This window comes from Vicugna pacos, chromosome 25 (genome assembly GCF_048564905.1).
Source record: "Vicugna pacos chromosome 25, VicPac4, whole genome shotgun sequence".
Classification (NCBI taxonomy): domain Eukaryota; kingdom Metazoa; phylum Chordata; class Mammalia; order Artiodactyla; family Camelidae; genus Vicugna; species Vicugna pacos.
Genome location: NC_133011.1, coordinates 14,250,804 through 14,272,063, shown reverse-complemented (window position 1 = coordinate 14,272,063; position 21,260 = coordinate 14,250,804). Strand labels below are relative to the sequence as shown.

At 36.5% G+C, this 21,260-nt stretch overlaps 1 long non-coding RNA gene across 1 annotated transcript in view; it reads right to left on the bottom strand.

Annotated features, from left to right (window-relative positions):
* Positions 1-21,260, bottom strand: part of LOC140689268 (uncharacterized) — a 188,894-nt gene that overhangs the window by 98,602 nt on the left and 69,032 nt on the right. The window contains exon 2 of the long non-coding RNA XR_012064152.1: positions 13,972-14,134. This is a non-coding gene — a long non-coding RNA (uncharacterized lncRNA). The remainder of the gene's footprint in view (positions 1-13,971; positions 14,135-21,260) is intronic.

Below are 21,260 nucleotides of genomic sequence, written 5' to 3'. Positions count from 1 at the left end.
CTGATTTCTAGTCAGTTAAAAACCTGATTTTCATACATTTATTCTCTAGATATTGATATCACATCGATAGGAAAGCTTCATTTATAAACCATAAAAACAAAAAGAACATCATCTGAAGGAAGACTAATTTCAAAAGAAATGTTTACTTATTGTTTATTAAGAATCTAACATTTAGAATTCTGTAGATTATGGTTTATTAATTTTGCTGCAGCTAAGAGATTACAATTAGTAACCGTTTCACACATCCACCTGCACCTGAAGTTGTGGTGTAATTAGAGGTATATTTACGCTATTAAAATACTGAATTATAAGGGACATCAGATGAATTTTTTAATTAAATCCTGTCTTCAGAATGCCACTGTAAAAAAAAAAACTCAGTAATACCGGATATTCTATAATAAAGGACATTACTTCATGAACAAACCAACCCTGATGGTTGGACAGAAACTTCAGATGACTATACTATGAAGAGGGATGTGATGAGAGTCAGAAATCTCTTTCGGGTCAACAGTAAATGACGTGAACAGTAAAGACACAGCCTGTCTGTGTAGATCCCACATCTGTGGATGGCTGAGGGGCTTGGAAGGGTGACCTGACAGCCAGCATGGACCGATGCTCCCCTTATGTTTTCTATTCTGTCCTGCTCTGCCTCACTGAGATTTTGCTCCTACCTTCTCCTTTATATCCAAACAATTATTCCCTCTCCACACACTTCCTATCCATTGCCTCAAACGTGCTCAAATCTTTCCAATCTAAAGCCCTTCCTCCTCCTTGATCTGGATTCCACCTCATGACCAGCCCCTCTCTCCCACTCATCACACCCCAATTTACTGACTAAAGGCCAGTGTATACCGTATCCACATCATCCTTCTCCCTCACTCATAAGCTGGTGCATTACAGTGCTTGTCCTGCCATTCCAGAGAAACTGTTCCCTTGAGTCACAAATAAATGGGATCCTAATTTCCACCCTTCATAGCTTATATTTAATTCTCACTCTGAATGCTTCATTGTTTAGCTATCTACTCCTTAGGAAAACTCCTCTTCTTTTAAAACTCTGCATTGGTTTTTTCAACAAATGTCAAGCAAAATCCCTCAATTAAACAGCCTGCCCACCTAACAGATGAATCTGATGTTGAATTACTGTAGCAGTGACTATTGCCACTCTGTGTTTCACTGAAAAGAAAATTCCCTTCTTTAAACCTCTCATTAATCTCCTTCTCCATACACAGAAATCATATCTAGTCTTTCAAGACTCTATGAAAACAACACTACCATGAAATCATATATCTGATAAGGACCTGAATCAAGGATATGTAAAAGAACTTTTGTAATTCAATAATGAGAAGTCAAATAACCCAATTAAAATATGGGCAGATATGAATACCGTTTCTCCAAAGAAGTAGCCAACAGGCATATAAAAAGATATTTAATATAATATCATTAATCATTAAGAATGTACAAATCAAAACCATAGTGAGATACTACTCAAACCCACTAAGATGGTGCAATTCAAAAGACAGATAACAACAAGTGCTGGCAAGGATATGGAGAAACTGTCACTCACAGAGTGCTGGAGAGAACGTAAAATGATGTAGCTACACTTTGCAAAATAGTCTGGCAGTTCCTAAAGAAATTAAATACAGAGTTACCATATGACCCAGCAATTCTAGTCCTAATTACTACCCAAGATAAATGAAAATAACATCCACACAAAAACTTGTACCATGAATGTTTGTAGTGGCATTATTGATTCCAAAATGTGGAAACAACCCAAGTGTCCATCAACTGATGAAGGCATAAATGAAATGTATATCTATTTATATTTAAAATACAGTCTATATTTAGATACAGTACATCTCTTTAGTGGACTATTATTTGGAATAATGAAAAGGAATGAAGTACTGATGTATGCTACAACTTGCATGAACCTTGAAAACATTAGGCTAAGTCAGAAATGCCAGTAACAAAAGACCATGTATTATTATATGATGCCATTTACATGAAATGTCTAGAACAGGCAAATTCATAGAGACAGAAAGTAGATTAATGTTTGCCTATGGCTGAGGGGGGAGCTGGGTAAGGGAGGGAATGGGGAGAGACTGCTACAGGGTATGGGATTTCTTTTGGGGTGAGGAAAATGTTCTACTAATTGGATGATGGTTGCACAACTCTGAATATACTGAAAGTTATTAAACTGTATATTTTAAATGGGTGAATTATAGGACACATGAACTCTACTTCAATAAAGCTGTTATATATATTTTTAAATACCATGAAAAGCAGAATGGGCAAGGATGGCCTCCAGCACTACACATTCCCCTTTGACTGTTTCAAGCACTAAGGAATTGGAATCATTGCTCTCAACTTGTATACCAAAAAAATTAGGCTGAAATTTACATCAATTCGATGCCACAGCTAACAGGAAAAGAAGTATGATCTTATATGCTGGCAATGTTCTCCTCCTGTCAAAAAGCAACTTTAAAAACTAGCTAAAACTGTTAGTTAAATATTATCAGAAGGATCTTCTGCATATCAATTATACCCAAAGTCATTATTTTTGGCAGTCACACTATAAATCTAGACACCAGAGAGACAGTTTTATACCATCTGTTCTTAAACTTGAGCATCAGAATCACCTGGAGGGCTCAATAAACTATAGATTGTTGGATCCCAGCCCCAGAATTTTTGATTCAGTAGGGCTGGGGTGGAGCCTCTAACAAGTTTTCAAATGATGCTAATTCTGCTAGCCGAAGGACCACACTTTAAAAACCACTCACTGTTCTATACTAATCTATTTAGTTTACTTGTGGCCTTACTTATGACTAATTTATCTCAAAGACAGTTATCAAAATCAAGTCTGTTACAGGAACCATATGGTAGATTAAAACACCATATTAGAACTACTTGATTGAGAGAAAGCTATTGCAATAAGACAATGGTGTACCAAATTTCCATCTCTTGAGCTTGAAATATATGGTGAGGCTCAGGCAGTGGTAGCAGGTGCAGAATCAGAAGGTCATAAAGAAAGTCAGGCATGAGAGAATTAGATTAATGCAAAAGAACTAGAAGAGAGAACAATGAAGCTTTGCTCCTGGGGGCAGTGAGATGACAGTCACTAGGACATCACTGCACCCTAACCAGCCTTCAGTTTCCGAACCACATTCTTAATTTTGTGAGGCCCAATGGTACCACCATCTCAGTGTTCCACTGACACTTTCTCATGATGCTGTTTCTCAAGTACAGCAAGCTTGACTGTATGGCTGAGACACTGTCCTCATTCCAGAGTTATTTCTACAATAACCTGTTCCTACTTAAGACAGACTTGAGTGGGTAGCTTTCCTCAAAAGTCCAATAAACAACTTTCCCAAAGGATCTTAATATGACAGGTTGATGGGCCAGCTCTAACAAGATGAAGCTTGATAGAGACATGTGCTCATTCTGGACTCACAGCTCATATCTGATAACCACATGAAAAAACTGGCAAAAACACTTATAAAATATATGACCAGAAAAAGAAGATAGCAGTCCCATATTGCCTGAGGTCAAACCAAACCTGGTTTTTGTGTTCAGTTACTAACCAAATTTTCAAAAACAGAAGCAAAGACAAGCTAAGGCATATTCAGGGTAGGACAGAATCTGGGATTGGAAAGTGTGTAACTGAATAAGGGTTAAAGGAATCAACATGTTTAGTTTAAGAAAATTTAAAGAAAGGCAGAGGAGGAGAAAAAGATAGCTTTTATTTAATGATTTTAGTGCTGCCCCAAATAACACTGACTGTAAGAACAAAAAAAAATTCCATAGTCTAAGTTTGGAAAATTCCGATTGTTGTATCTTCCTCTTAAATATCTCCAGTATAGACTAGAATATGGAACACTGCCTTCCATGTAGTAGGTTCCCAATAAACATCTGTTGAATGAATTAGCCCGATAAAGAGTTTGTGAAGTATTGAAATCAAGTAATCTACTGTTTGAGCTATTGCTCCCCCAAATAATCTGGCTGTGGTTCCCCCTCCTCCTTGTGAAACCTGTTAACATATACCATGGAATTAGCAGTCTTTAGAAGATATCTGCGAAAATGTTGTATTAGACACAGCATATATGGTTTTATGTAAAAATTTCTTTAAATAGTAATTAGAGTAGTAGCCTTAGATCCAGTGTAAAGGAAAATCTGTAATAATCAGAAGAGCCCAAAATCATGCAGGAAGCCCATGCAGCCGGGAACTCACAGGGAGGATTTGGAGGAAAGTCTGGATTATCGCTGTTAGCATTTCTGTTGATGGGATTCATGGTTTGGGTAATTATCTGAACTAGATCAGTAGTTCCCGATCCGTAGTTTCAAGTAGAACTATAAATCTGAAAATTAAAATTGGAATCTACTTTTGGGCTAAATACTTTTGCTTTTATCAATTAGAGACAAAGATTATTATTTATTATCATCTTCTCTTCATAAGGGAAGACCATTTTGATATCAAACAATCATTGTAGTATTCCATTTTGGACAAAATAAAGAAATTCAGCAAAATTAGTCTGATATTATCTTTATTTTTCTCATTTTGTAACAAGATGGTTCATCACTGACTGGTCCTTATCTCTGAGCCCCAACTTTGTAACTAACTTCCTATGTGACCTCACAGCTTCCTTCTAGAAAATGTTCCATGATTTTAAGCAAATACCCTGTCAGTGCTGATCAATAATTTATGGTGATGTGAAAAGGCTAAGGGACAGTTAGAAAGGGCAGAAGATGACAGAACATGGATCAGAGGAAATTTCTCCAAAGTGTAGAGGTTAAAAATCAAGATCACTGGAGGAACAGAGCTGTTTCACTTTCTCAAATATCAGGACAGTTCCTACATTAGCTCGAATGAGCCAGAGCTCTAATTCAGAGCTGAAAATATATCCACAAAACTCCTCAGTGCCCAGCAACAAATGTCTGCGTACATTAGATACAAAATAACCTTATGACAGTTGAATCACTTCACCTCTTGTTTCAATGCTGGACCTTTTTTTTAAACTAAAATCTTCCCAATCATATTACTTATATATATGAACACATTATAGTTCACGGCTGGGGAATTAGACTGAGTGCTCTAGTGAACATTCAGCCATTCATGAGTGCAAAGCATCTGTTGAGCACCAGGTGCCAACAATATGTAAGATGACCTCATCTCTGTCGGAGCAGTTGGCTGTCCAGATACATTCCAACTGGGAAGTGGAAGCTTCATATATCTCATCATATGTGTCCCAGTAACAGCTGTAGCTCAATGTTCAACTCAATCAATCACACTTATAACTTGCCAAATACAATACGTATTTTATAAGTCTGTTTTGTTCTCCAAATGCTTAAAATCTGAACTTATAAAAATTATGGAGGGATACCAAGCAAATCATCACTTCAAGAAAATTGCTTTCTCTTACTCAGTTCATGAGAACCCAGAAGTAATAAACATAATGAAAGCTTTCACATGTAAGCAAAGAAATAGATGGCTTTCAAATGTTTTCATACCATTATTTTTCCAGTCACTTCAAATATCTGGCTAGTTTTCCATAAGAACACTAAAAAGAATATTATAGATTGAAAAAGATCATCAAAATTTCAGTGAGCCTGATTCTGTGCAATTTCTGTATCCAAAGGCAGTTTTATGATACTATAAAAACCTCAGGGAAAATGTCTGAATGAGAATGCACCCAGGGACATCACTTAGCTTGAATTACAATTTTTTTCTGTCATAGTCATGAAAGCACTTTGTATCAGTAATCTAAAACCAAAGAGTAGTTAACCTAATCTAATTTTTTTTTTGTCAAATGTTGCAGTAAAACCAATTTTCGGTTACAGCAGGAGTCCAGGAAGCTAGTGTGCATAAAGCTGAAAAACCATCTGGAACAACAGTATCCCTCCTGCATGAAATGTATCTGTCAGAAAAGATGGTGGAGTCTCAGAACCTCAGGCTCTACCACGAGCTCTCAGCTGAACCAGGGAGGCCCAGTGTGCCTGGCTCCTTAGGAATCATCCATCAGCAGAGGCTATTCTCTCTCTGTCTAATGTTGCTGAGCCGCTCTGAATACTTAGCACTGAAGTTGTAAAATCATGCACTATTTTATCCAAGCAGACCTAGATCAAAGGAATATTTTCACTTGAGTTCAACTTGGTATCTATTATTAATAGTTTCAACTCACCAATATCATTTATGTGACCTCTGTGAATGTGAGAGCAGTTAACTTTCCAAATTCTGGGAAATCAAAACACATTCAAAGGCTCAAAACTGTTACCAAGAAATATAGATATTTCTTATTACTTGGGATTAGCATTAATAAGTTCAGTATCACTGAGCAATGAACTAATTGATTTTGTTCATAACAAAAAAGGAGTCTGCTGAACCACGGGTAGGAAAACTCTAATGTTATCTGATAAAGAAAATGCAATTATTACAAAGAGACGGAAAATGCATAAGTGCTAAACATGACTAAAAATAAACAGCAGGAAAGTAGTAATGATAAACCTGCGGAGATGCTTCCTAGATATCACCTGGTAAAAGTGCATCCAGGAAGAAAGATGCTTCCTTATATAGGCAGAGGTCTAGCAAAAGAAAAATCCAGTAGGTTGAATATTATATGCTTGTAAGACAATGTTATTCCCATTTTAGGCAATGAAGTCATTTTCAAGCTTTCTCAGTATACTGAATCTACAACCCCAGGGTGCCAAATGAAAGTGGCAGGTATCCATGGATGATTTCTTCTGTGACCTGGATCAATACACTATTGGCAATTAATACTTTGGATTGGAGCCAGTTTGAAATAATTCCAAGTACACCAGAAGCTCCAGACTTCTTGATTTTATGGTCCAATTAAACTGGGGGAGGAGTGGGATCAACATGGTGGTTCCAACTTTTATCTTGCCAAGTAAAGACACAAAAAATAATAAACTAACTTATATCTGGAACCAGTACCATAAAAGAAACCATATTTTACCAGCAAAAGTGTAGAAAGGCCATAATCTTAGAATAAAGGTGAATTTTTTTCCCCAAGAAAGGACATCTAGTACTTTTATGCCAACATGCTCTCCAAAACACGTTAGCACTTGGATGGGTGTTATACTGCATCTGGTTCCTCGCTAAATCCATGCACATAAACAACCAGTGTAAAACAGACTCTTCATTGCTTAATTCACTTTTGCATTTACATAGAGAAATTAACTTTGAAGTTCATTGTGGGGATTTCAAAATAAATGTAAAATAGGAGTTGGATAATAGATAATGTAGTCTGAATTTCCACAATTTACAAAAACATTCATTCATTTACTGTAAAACTCCTTAATGCAAGATATTTTTGTGGATGAAATTTCTTTTATATCATTATTCAGATATATCAGGTTTATTGGATCCTTTAAAATGGATGATAATAAGACACTGGCTATACTTGTGAAAAAGGTTTTTCATTAACTTATTTTTCCTTTCATTATTACATCTCATTAATCATATCTGCTTGTGTGTTTATTTTAAGAATACAATATGAATTGTTTTAATAAAATTTGAAGATCACAGAGAGGTCCTTTTAAATTTAAATCAGATCAAGACTCCAGTCTCAACACTTAGTTCTTCCCAGTACTGAATTTCCCTAAATTTATATTTTAGATGAAATTTTGCCTGTAATCTGATAAGTGAGGGCAAGGTTTCCCATCACATTAAGAATACAGTTCAGTCTTTCTCATGACCTACATGGCCCCTGCTACCTCTCCAAACCCAGTTCTGAGGACTCTCCCCTCTATTGGTTGTTTCCACTAAACTAGCTACCTGCATGGTTCCTCAGACACACCCGGTACATTTCAGTCTCAGGGCTTTTGTCCCTCTGTTTCTCTGCCTGAACCAGCATTCCTCTGTAGGTTGTACAGACCGTTCCCTCTCTACTTAAATGCCACCTTGCCCAAGAGACTTTTCTTGACCAACTCCCTACTCCCGCCATCACCCTGCTTTTCTACCTTTTCATTCTGCTTGATTATTCTTCAAAATCCTTATCCCTATCTGATACTATAAAACATATTTGTTAATCTGTGTATCTGTCTTCAGTACTAGAACGTAAGCATAATGAGACTAGGGACTTCTGTTTGCTTCAACATTCTATCCACATCATTGAAATCTGTATATTGTAGGCACTCAAAATATTTGTTGGATGAAGAAATGGATGAATAAAACAAATTAAAAATAGGATTTAAAAGACTCCTAATTTACATAAAAATAATGCAATTAAGCTATACTAATGTATCTAACTGCACAGTAATGAAATTCCTATAAAACTCATAACAATAATCCTAGTCTTCAGAAAAGAACATAAAACCAAGTATAAATGAATGAATCTAACTCTTAATGACTATCCAACTGAGTTGAAAAGTGTTTTGTCCTCAATCGAACTGGAATAGTTTTAAAATTAGCTGAACTGTCTTCACAATCATAAAAACACTTAAAAAAATAAAGAAACAAATAAAATCCAACAAGCAAACAAATAAACACAAGAAGACAATGAGGGATATGTACCAAGATAACACTATCACTGAAAATTTGTACACCAGTGGCAAACAATGTTTAAGATTTTACAGTCAATCTAATTTTGATCATGCTGAAAAAATGCAACAGCCTACATAACTATTTTAATGACTAAAGTTATTTCATAGACCATTCACTGGTCTTTACCTTAATTATTAATGTCTAAAAAGAGCCAGTGTTTAGTACCTCTAGCATTAAGGGTTGGAATGGACTGCCCAGTTTTACATAAAGGCTTCTACAGAAAGGAGGATTCTGTGATTATTTACTGTAGTTGTTTCACAACAGAGTAAATTCAGATTCCTCTGAGACTGATGAAAAGACAAATTTCAAAGCATATTTATAGACCTGGATGATGTTCAAAAGGAAGTTGATACATGGGACCATTATCAATCCCTGAAGAGCACTTGATTTTAGTGTTTATACTTTTTTCCCAAGACTAATCATGAGTTGGCGATGATCAATCAGCTGTTTCTAATGACTTGTGACCAATGTTGAATTTGGAAAGGAGGGCTTGTCAAAGTCACAGGTGTAGGCTCTGGTCATAAAAGAAAGCAGAGCTAATTGGTCCCTGTGGGAACTGAACCTGCAACCTCAGACTCATTAACTCCACAAGAAAGCAAACTCCTCTAAGCAGACGAAAACTTGCCAATTGTCTTCCAAGTGTGATTCATGTCTATTTGGCACTAGTATTTAAGAACAAAAATAAAATATTCTGTTTTGCTAATTATTTGATTATGTAAGGAGAAAGAATCTGAGGTAGACATATATGGAGAAAAACATCCAGGATGTTTCCTATAAATATTTAATTTTTAGAAAGCTATTTCTAAAGGCACATAGCTTGAAGCCAAAAACAGGCAGGAACTCTAAAAATATAATGTGTTTACTTAAAGTGTCAAGCTCAAATCAAAATAGTATTAATCATGTTAATAATGAGGGGTTTCTATCTGAAAGGGCATGTTATGAACAGAAAGACATATGGAAATTTTTCAGAATCTGGTAAATTGACTTTCATCCAAATCATTGCATTACAGGGGGAAGGGTATATAGCTCAAGTGGTAGAGCGCATGCTCAGCACATAAGAGGTCCCGGGTTCAATCCCTGGTACCTCCTCCAAGTGGAACTCAATAAAGAAACCTAATTACCTCCCCATCAGAACACAAACAATACAAGCAAATCACTGCATTGTAACTAAATGTGTTACGTCACTTGGGGGAACACACTGAGTTTTCATTTTGGCTATTTTATTCTCTCCTTTCTTTCTGTCCTGGGTTATTTTCTCCTTATTTGTTCTCCCCTAAACTCAACTTACCTCTTCTTGTATGTTCTGGACCTACTCCTTTACAAGCTGAACAGCTCCACTTTCAAGAAGATTTAAGTTTTAGGCTCTCAAGCCCACCTTCTCTTTCCAGAACTTTAAAGGATTAGTCATTCATTCTACATGCACTTCCCATGCTGAGCAATACTTACAGTATCTAATCAACGAAGCTTTCCCTAGCACTCAGAGGTCTCAACTTTTTTTCAGGCAGAGGCATTAGCTTTATATTTATATCTAACCTTTCTATTTTTTCCCTCTTCTCCAATAACAGGCTATTGACAATTGACTTTAAACTTTTACTGTAAAACTTGGGATAATAACTTCCCTTCCAGTCTCTACTTATCCACATTTTCCCTCCTGTGGGTTCTGATCCCTCCAAAAACAGAGACAGTTCAAGTTCCCACTTGCTCTGCTACCACGAGTCCTGTCCCTAAGAGCCCACCACTCAACAGTGTAAACAGGACAACGAGTTTGCAGAAGAGTGGCCAAGGCAGCTTTTGAGAAAAGATCCTAATTCTTCCCCTGTCCCCTTCCTTAGAATAAATGGGCTTCTCTGTCTCTCCAGAATGTTTTTTTTTCCTCCTCAATGCAGGTACCAAAGAATGAAATGGAATGATTCACTTCCTCACTTATTCATTAAAGAAGAAAGTAGATAAAAATATCACAAATTAAGTGAATAATCTGACAAAGCAAATTCTGCATCTTTCTCAACTCTAGGATTCTAACACACAATATGCAGAGAAAGAGGAAAACTGAAAGCAGTTTTAATATCTTACTAGAGTATTATTGAACTTGCCAACATTCATAATAGCATTTTATACTAACTATAAGCATATTCAGTAAAGCCCATTCACCACTTCTAACTTTAGCCAGCACATCAATAACTCTCACAGCTCAGACCCTGTTATATTTCCAGTTTATGGGAGAGCATGATGGACTATTTTGTTGCCTTTTGATAAAACTCTATTAGTCAACTGTAAGAGAACATTTCTTTGACAGTTATCAGTACATTTTCAATGTTTCTGAGGGACTAAATCTGGTGAAAGGGTGAGCATGCATGATGGGTCCTTTTCTAAAATAAAAAAGGGAAGGAGTTGACAAGACACTTTCTCTGAAATCACATATTTTCTCCACAGCCTTGGTGTCTGCAGTTCAGGGAGCAGCAATAAGACAGGTCCTCACCAGCTACTCAGAACAGCACAGCACCTGTGACCCTGAGATAGCAGAATAATTTTCATCTCAAGAGAAGTATTTACAATAGTAAAAACAAAAATCAGAAAACACATGAAAGTCCTGGATGCGTGAAATCAATAACACGACTGCCAGACAATGTCACCAGCCTTTACACGTGAAGATGTCACTCTACACTCTTCGAATAGAGAGACGACCTTAGAAACCATTCAGTGAAATTAAAAGATGGCAAAATATCCTGCATGGTTTGAGTTCACTTTTGCAAAAATATGTGAGTATATGTAGAAAAGAATATACCTCAGCATTTATAGCAGTGGTTTTCTATAAATGGTAGGGTTTACGTTTTTTATTTCTACCTTATAATTTTCTATAGAGTTTGACTCTTTGTAATTAGCGTATTTCTTTGTTTTTTTAAATAAATGCAAAAGGTACATTTATATTTAGGAAAAATAAGCCATTTCTTCCCGAGTAGAATAAAAACAAATATCCACTTTGATTTTCAAACCACCCTAGATATACCTTTCAGAGCACTTATCATATTAAATTAAGTCATCTGATCACAGCCTTCCCTCAGTATCCACAGGGGGCTGGTTCCAGGACCAACCCACCAAGGATACCAAAATCCACCATGCTTAAGTCCCACAGGGAGCCCTCCATCTCCCCAGTTTCCACATCCACAGGTATGGAAGGCCAATAGTATTTATTGAAAAAAATCTACACATAAGTGAACCTGCACAGTTCAAACCCATGCTGTTCAAGTGTCAATCACAGTTAGTCCCCCTGGCTAACCTGTAAGCTCCTATAGGAGCAGTCCTTACTTTTCACCAACCCTGCATCCCGGTAGTTAGTGCAGAGCATGGCACATGGCACATTACAGATGCTCAACAGATCGTGACTGGCTATTTGACTTCTTACTTTCATCCCCTGTCCTCTTGCTTCCATACCTGGCTCTAGTTGAATCACCTTCACCTCTGCCAGGTACCCTAATGTCTTTAAGATTCCATGGGACAAAGCTGAAGTGTGTGCAGGCACCACAATGAAAATCAACTTGGGGTCAAAAGATGTCATTTGGCAAAGTCAGCTGAGCCACCACTAGAATCTCTCTCTACATACCAGTCCCCATATGTACAGTAACACCAAACTAACAGAAGCAGGGGTGCAGGAGGGTCTAGGGGAGTAGAATTACTGGATTTAGAGGTGGAGGGTCTTCATGAGATGGGCAATTGAAAAGCCATTTCACTTAAATTACAGCAAAGTGCTGGCATCTTTCTGTCACACTTCTTTTGTGATCATGATGAAAATCTGACAATTTCTTGCCAGTAACACAACACGTGTAACTAAGATTTATATTAGGTATATAAAGGTTACTCACTTTATATAATTTTGGAAGTTCAACTAAGTTGCTGCTAGCAACAACCTCCTTACCTCTCCTAGGAAATTAGGGGGCTCATTCCCTTTCCCCGCATCCTACCCTCAATGCTACTGCTAATGCCTGCTAGTGTTCCCAGGTCCAGATACTCATCTCCTTCCAGGAGAGGCTCCGGGATTTCCATCTGGGAGGACATTAAGGGAAGCATTCTGGTTGGAAATGAGCACCAGGGCACTTGCCTTGAAGCCACATGCACATAGCAAGGACATTATTTTTACAGCAACATTTTTGTTTTTATAGGGGTAGCTGTGTTAGGTGCACCAGATGGCTGCCTGACTTCACTTCCTAATTCTGCTACATAGTGGGCATACTGTGCATATTACTTAACTCGCTGTGCCTAACTTTTCCATTGGTGGAAATGCAAATAACAACATTAAATTCCTAATAAGGTTGCCGTAAGGAATCTTTGGGCTAAATGTCTAAAAAAAAGTGCCTAGTACATGATAAACACCATGTCATTGTTCACTATTGATAATATTTACTTAGATTGCATATCATAAAAACTGTATGTTTTATAACATTTTTCTTATAAATATTATAAAAACAGTTTTTAAAGGAAGAATTGAAGACGATTATCAAGAAAGGAAGCTCTCAAAGTCCTTTCAATCCCCTCCTCGGCATCACACCATTTCCCCCTTTGTGCTATAGACATGGGACCCTTTCTCAACTCTTTGTACCTCATGTCTCCCACTAACAATCTCTGCCACCAGCAACATTCCCTTCCCTGAGATCATAGCCAGGAGCCTCTCACCTGTTGGTGGATGCTTGCAATTGATTCTGTACATCCCTTTGTCTCTCTCAAAACCAACATTAACTCAATCATTGTCTCTTTTTGGTCATTATTTACTGAAGAGGAAGATTCATGAAATCTTCATGAATTCATGCTGCAGGTCACTCTCCTTACCTGATTGACACTGCATACTTCCCCAGAAACTTGGAAGTTTCCTGGATTATATTTCTTTCTGAGATTTCAAAAGAAAGGGCTGAATTATTTTGTATTTTTTTCCAGGGGTCATACACATAACTTCTAGAGCAAGAATTTTTTTTGCTTTTAATATGTAAAAAATAATTTTCTCATACTGGTTTTTAAAAGCTGGGAATATTGCTTGGATAGTTGTAAATATGAATAAAAGTATCTTAACCTTATTTACAAAATTCCTAGGTTACAGGTGGGGATCACAATTAGGCACCCCCTCCTCCCATCAAGCTTCAGAGTTAAATTTTAAAATCAACACATGGCTGTGGTCAGTTACGTACACCATCATGGCAGGCAGACCAAACTGTTCACAGACTGAAGTAGGTTTTGACTATACGTGCGGTGCTAACATGAGGAAGCCCAGACAAGGAGAGTCCAGTAGAGGTGGAACAGAAGACTCGTAGAGACAAACACTGACAGTGTTACTCTAACTCTCCGTTTCACTTCTGAAGGTGCACCTTACTCACAAAATACTGCTTCATGATCTACATGCACTTGCCTTTAAAGTTAGGAAGTAATTCACTTACCACGATAAACTAGATACAGACATTGCAGCAATTTAAGGAGTCTTGTCAAGCAGCCGTCTCTTGGTTTCAGAACAGGGAATGAGGAGGTCAAGACCACTGGGAATTTCAGCTTTGCTACCAGAATGATGCACAAACCGCTTAGTTACTCACAGTTTGAGAAGACCTAGAAAGAAAAGGAAGAAAGTGGTATCTTTAGAACCTGGTCTATGTGGCTTTTCACAGATTTATTTTGTCCAGGTCAGTAGTTTTGTCATAGTTTAAGACACACAAGAGAAAATATGGATTTTTTTCCTAAAATTTAAGACATGTCAAGTCAAAGATAAAATTAAACCAAACCTATGATGAGCTGAATGCCTTAACTTGAAAATTAACTGAAATGTAAATAAAACGTTCATTCCCTGAAGTAGAGAATACAAGGCTTCAAATTTCAAAAACATCCCAAATTAAAGTCTCTTAGAAAAGGCAGAGCTTACTTCTTTCTCATAGAAACAAATCTTGAGTCTTAAGACGTCCAAGGCAGATATGGCAACACCAAGGATGGAGGCCCCTTTCAGGTTGTTCCACCATTCTTAGCACATGGTTCCCTGCCATGCTTCAAGTGACTGCTGAGTCCACTGAGTGTGTCTGGGTCCCTCCAGCAGAAAGTAGAAAAGGGAAAGAAGGATGCACCCTAAAATTTATACATGACACTTCCACTTGCATTTCATTGGCCATAGCACAGTCACATGACCACTCCTATTCTAAGGGAGACCAGACAATGCAGCCATTATTCTAGGCAGCCATCTGTCCAACCACAAAGCACACTGCTATTAGAAAGGAAAGGGGTAACAGAGGGTCTTGGGAGAAAACCAGCAAGGCCTACCATCATGTTTGAGACTCTGTGACCTTCACCCCCAATATTTTATGATGTTGCACCTACTGCAAGGTGGCAAATGTGGGAGAGAGGGGAAGTGGAATTAATCCATTGTTTGTGGTAATTTTACATACTTGACATATAATTTTAAATATCAAACTTCTTTGGTTTTCTTAAATCATGTATAGTCAACAAAATGTTTTCTGTGCCCTATTTACCAAGCCATAAGTACTAAGGATACAGAGATTAATAAAATATAGTCTCTGCTCATGAAGAATTCACTAACACAGATGCCATCATGTAAAAAATAGAACAAAACAGAATGCACTCTGAAAATTGCTGTGTATGGTCAAAGACACATAAGGAGCCATAGGGGAATACAGAAAGTACCATCATTCTAATGGGTTCTAAGTTTAATAGACCCTGACTACTAGCAGACTACGCAGACAAAAAGTCCATATCCTAAATTATCTCCTTATATTCCAAGAGGCTTTCAAGTCCACCTTACCTTTGTTAATTCTTAAAACATATGGACTTACATCTATTAAGGATATGGCAACTCCAAATTCTGCTCTCCAAACTAATAACTTCAAAGTCTCACAATCTGTATTACCTGACCCTTATCAAGGGTTTGGGTACACTCCACCACCTCCCCTCAAAAAGAATGTACTTACTGTCTGACACAATTCATTCTTCTAGACATTCTTAACTCTATCTTTAGAGAACTGTATATCTGGATATTATTATTTTAAAGCTAAACAAATTACTTTTAGTGAGTTATACTTTGGGGTTTTGCCAAGAGTTTCCACTGAGGGACGTGATTAAAGAAAATAAAAAATAAACAAGCAAAACCAGGCCTGTAAAATCAGATATTAGGTTTAGTGAAATATTAGGCAATACACAAATGTTGCCCTTATGAGCACCCAATGGAAAAATGCATCAGGTCTCAACATCAGGAAAACTATTATCATAATTTCTGGTTTACTTTAATCTGGTTTGCCTGAACACTGTTCAACAACAAGGGGTCATCACTGCAACTTATGCTTGTTTCTTTGCTTTAACTTACAGGAAGCTCTGAAACAAATTTGTGACATTTCTTTAAGAGCTATTCAAGGCTTTGAAGTCTGCTTTTTTTTTTTTCATGTTAACCCGTTTTTCCATTTTTGCTAACTTTAATTTTTACCCTGTTTTTGATTAACACATTCCCTGATACACACCATATTTATGTAAACAAGTATAAAACCATCCCCAGGTTTATTCTAGAGTGAGAAAGAGCAGAACTAAAACTACGATTCCAGATCTGTTTGCTTTTCCAAAATGAAAAAATAATGTGCAAAGAAGTTTGATCCCAGGGTCGCAGCCATATGAAACTCTTGTTTTTATAGGTCAAAAAATGGTCAGATATTGTCAATGTACACGATACAACCTAATATAAATGAAGAGTTGACCAAGACAGCCTCTTATCATTTCCTTTAGTCTAACTAAACTTTAGATAGGCTTCTTAACTGTGGCCCCTGACCACCCCATTCTTAGAGCATTTACTTTAGAAAAACTACAGTTGGAAATTCATTCTCTGCCCCTTTGAAATGGAAATCTTCTTCTAGCTTCTTGCCAGCTTTACAACCCAGGAATCTCTTCCTCAAAGACCTGAGAGCCATCCTTTTGAAATGTCACCATAGAAGGAGATAGCACTTTGTTATCCAGCCTCTGTGGGAGGATAGGAGACTAACTTCCACAAGCACCAATTCGCACAGATAACCAATCATATTGACCAACCTCCCTCTGACATCCCCCAGTACTTTACTACTAGCTCATCTCAGAACTTAAAAACCTTCCTGCTTTTTGTTTCAGCCAAGTTGAGTTCAGTCTCTCTTTCCTATCACAAGAGTTTTGAATTAAGTCTTTCTTGCCTGTTGAATTTTGGTTCAATTTTCTTTGAGAGGGTCTTGATTTTTGTCCTTAAGGTTCAGAAAATTTCCTAAGATGCTGGCAAAGCATTGTTAAAAAGGGTAGTCTTTTCTCAGTGTACTTTACCTGCAATCACTACCAACCTGGACTTTGATAAGCTTACATTAAGTGTGGATTTGTAAAAATAAAATAAACATTAAAGAATTACATTTTTTCTGATTTTAAACCTGGATGTTTATAAAAATAAAATATTTGAACACAAAAAAAATCATAGTGACCATTCATAATTACAATAATCACTTTTTTTATTCTGGTATTGTGTCATCTTTTATTTTATTTCCATCTTATAACTACCTGATTTATTTCTTCAAGGATACACACTCTTAATGCATTCAATAAAGTTTACTGAGTTGAAAAACACTAAAAAAGCTTGTTATGTTTATATTTTGATGATGTGAAGTTTCTCAAAGGCGTCAGTAGCAGGCTTGTTATTCTTTTAAATGACATTTAAATGATTCTTTGCTCATCAATGCAATCTTTCCAGAGAAAACATCTTTACAATCTTAAGGTGAGTTTAAATTTTCTGTTCATTGTGATGATTCGCAATCTTTATACTAATCCCAATGTCAATCTCCAAACTGAAGTATGAATTTATAGTTTTTGGCCAAAATTCTAACATTACTGAGAGCCATACTCTGTCCCTTTGTCACAAGGGAGAGTATATCTTCATGATCGTAGAAACATTTCAAAATATACGTTATGATTCAACTTTCCCTGAATGTCCAGTCAGGATTGGGTAAGACCAATGGTTCACTGGATTTTGTTTAAATAATGTACTGTACAGGTGATGAGGTAAACATCTATTCTAATTCTGCTAAAGGCATAAGAAGTAATGGGCATAAAGTGAAGAATAAAATGCAGTAAGTATGGAAAATATGTTTTGCTAAAGATTCAAAATAAATGTTAGCAAAACAAATCATCAAGGAAATATTAGAACATTTTGAATTTTGTAGAGTGGCCTCCTTTTTATTATCACATCAAATCAAAGGCCTCTTTCTTGCTTTCGGGTTCCCTTATAAACTAATATTGATATTTCCAAACCTAAATTCCCTACTGTGATTGAGTTTGCCTGCTTACAATGCTCATTCCTGAGCCCTGACTATACAACAAAGTTCTGATTCTTCTCCATGGCCCTCTAACTGCATGTACCCAAATTCTTCCAGGATCATCACAAGGCCCACAGATTCTGTGAACTCTTTGCCTCAAAGTTTCAGGTATCTCTGATAATCCCCTCTTTCTGAACTAACTTGCATCCAATTTAGCAATTAAAATATATTGAGCATTAAAATTTGTACAGTTTTTCATGTATATATTATTTTTACTTGTTTAAATAAACTGTAAGTTTGCAAAGGTCAGGAATTGTCTTTTAAGTACAAACCCTTAAGTACCAAATACCCTCCAAGTTTTAATAAATGGACAAAATGCAGTATCTTAGCAGCAATATGATTTGAATGACTAAAAAATAACACATTGAACATTAATGTTTTTCCTTATTTTATTCTTATACTTGCATTATTAATTTCAAGACCTCCAGGACTTTGGGAGAATATAAGTAACTCTTTATTCTTAAAGATTTATTCTATGGATTTCTATAGATATCAAACTCTGTTTATCAATCCACTTGGTTTTCACAAAATGGTAGACTATTATACACACTTTCTTCTGAATCTTGCTTTTTCACATGTGTACATAATTATGTGTCTGCACATACTATGGGTTGAATGATCTTCATGGAAATGCACTCATTTTCTACCTAAGAAAAATAGAATAAAAAGGCAGGGACAATGATGGCAGACAAATCTGTGTATGATTTTCAGCTATGCTTCTTGGTAACTTACGATCTCAGGAAAATTAAGTACATTCCCTTGATTGTTTCCTTATTTTTAAAGCAGGACTGTTAATAGTCTTTATAAGATTACAATGAAAAATTTAAAAAATCATGCATCAAAGTACTGGCATATATTGCCTGGCACATAGCAAGAGCTGAAAAAGTGATAATGGCCAAGATGATGACAATTATGAAGAAGAAGAAGGAAGAGACATTCATGATAAAAAATGTCTGCCCCAATACACTTTTAATTGCTCTATTTGCCTCACAGTAAAACCTCAGTTTACAAGACTCAAGGTCATCTGACAGCATAGACAGTGTTTCTTCCAAACTTCCCTAATCCTCATTATGTGCAGCCCTCTGTGTTCTCTGATAACATCTTGTTCTTAATCCATGACAACTTTTAGAAACAGTAGCTTAATTCCTTGATGTTAGTCTGTATTTCCCTCCAGAATGTAAATTCCTTGAGGACAAATATCAAGTCTTAGCATAACCTAGTGAACCCAAGGCCTAGCATAGTGTCTGAGACAGAGAAGATACATAATAAATGTGTTTTGAGAAATTAAGAGAATAAATGTCTCAGATAAAGAAATGTACAATTCTACAGAATGCTGAACTAAAAGTAGTGCCTCTTTTCCTTTTAAACTATAAAAATATTTCTTTAATTTTGGCCACATTTATAGGTTTTAGACTTCTAAAATGTTATTATCTTGTATTTGTTTGAAACTCATATATTGATCATGGGATATTAATTATGTAGACTTTGAGTAGAAGTCATTCTGTTTTTCAAATTTGTTTTGCTTCTCAATTTTATTTAGATTATGCTTTAATAGTAACATTCTTCTGTTTGCATATGCAAAGTAGGGTCAAAGAATCCTGATATTCTAGCTACTTCTACAACCATTACACAAAGTTTCCAACAGGAGACAGATGTGTCTCTCTAGAATAACTGAGTGATTAAGGTCAGCATGGCTGTAGACTAAATAGCACAAGTCCCTCCCAGGTGGTGTTTATACCCTATTGATACCTAGCCTGAAAATACGGTCTTTGCAGAGGGCTGAGAAATCCCACACATTAAAACTTCAGATCAGCACAGATGGTAACCTTGGAGAGAAGCTAATGCAAAGCTTTATGTGTCCTTCTGCTGCACTGCAGCTGTCATTTTATTTACATTAAAGCCTTTCATGGGAGGTATTAGTATTCAATTGAGCATGTCAGCAACTGGTCCAAAAGCATTTATCACAGAGACTTGGCTGTATTTATGATTATCATAAGTACCCACTTCCAAAATATCCCCTATGTGCAAATTATAGGAAATACTTATCATAGAGAAATAAAAGATTATGGACCTTGGAGTGATTTTTAAATAAATTAACACACTAAGCAAAGATCACCTTAAAACAGTTTGAGATTATTTTCTTCAGAATCATTGACTATACCAGACTTTGTTAGAACTTTCTGAGAAAAATTCATTTTAATGTTCTGTGATCTACAAAGGTACCTTTTCCATCTGTGCATCTATGCTTCGATCTAATTCTCTCTGGAATCATAATGCAACCATAAGCTTCTCTGTTGCCTACAGATGCATCTCTGCCTCTTTCTGGTTCTCTTCTGTGTCCCTGATTCTGTGCAATCTTTCCTTCCTGTGACTTCAAACTGTTCCTTTCTCTTCCTTCTTTACTGACAAAGTTCACAAACTATTACAACTATATCTTCTGCCTTTCCTTTTTCACCACCCACTTTTGCTTTCTGGTTTCTACTCCAACATTCTCATCACCAGTCAACTAGCCAATATTTCATTCCAACTGCCTTCTGATTCCAACAGTCTTCTGACAGACTCCCTCTAGCTGTTCACTTGTCCTGAACTCTCCTTCTTTGACTTTCAGGATGCTGAAATATCCAGGCTCTCCCAATCCTCTCTATTCTCCATTCATCCAACATCATTCCTCCATTGCCTTTATGTCGAAATTCTTAAAGAGTTTTGTCTAATGTGACTTTCCCAGCAGATAATTCACAAAGTTCTTTCTATGGATCTGATCTTTTTTCCTGACTTCCAGAATCACTTTTCCTGGTTATTTATTAAACAGTTGCCAAACCTTGTTTTGTTGTTGTTGTTGTTTTACCACTTAATAATATCTCAAGTCATTGTCTCTTTTTTATTTCTACTACCACTACCCAAGTTCAAGCACTTATTATATTATGTCTTAAATATCTTTTTTTTCAGATATTTTAAAGCATCTATAAACAAATATGTAATAAAGCATAATTTAAAATCTCAAGAATGAACCAGCATTCTAATTGAAAAGAGAGTCGGGAAAAAAAAAAGTTCTTTGGACAGGTTAGTATTTGATGAGGAACGTGTCAGTGTTTGGAAAATACTTGACGCCTCTTCCCTGAGCACTGGTCTTCTCTGGTACACAGTTTTCAAATCACTGGGTGGAAACTGTTACAATGGGTTCGAACTTTTCTCTGACCCTCAATCCATATGAGAAATTAACTTCATTAAGGCAAAACATTTACATACACAAATTCCTTGTTTAGGAAACCTCGAATAGCGCTCTACCACCTAAATACTACACTTGGGATCTTCTCCCATACTGTCTATCCTCTATTTTCTGGCTTGTCTTCACTCGTGTTGGA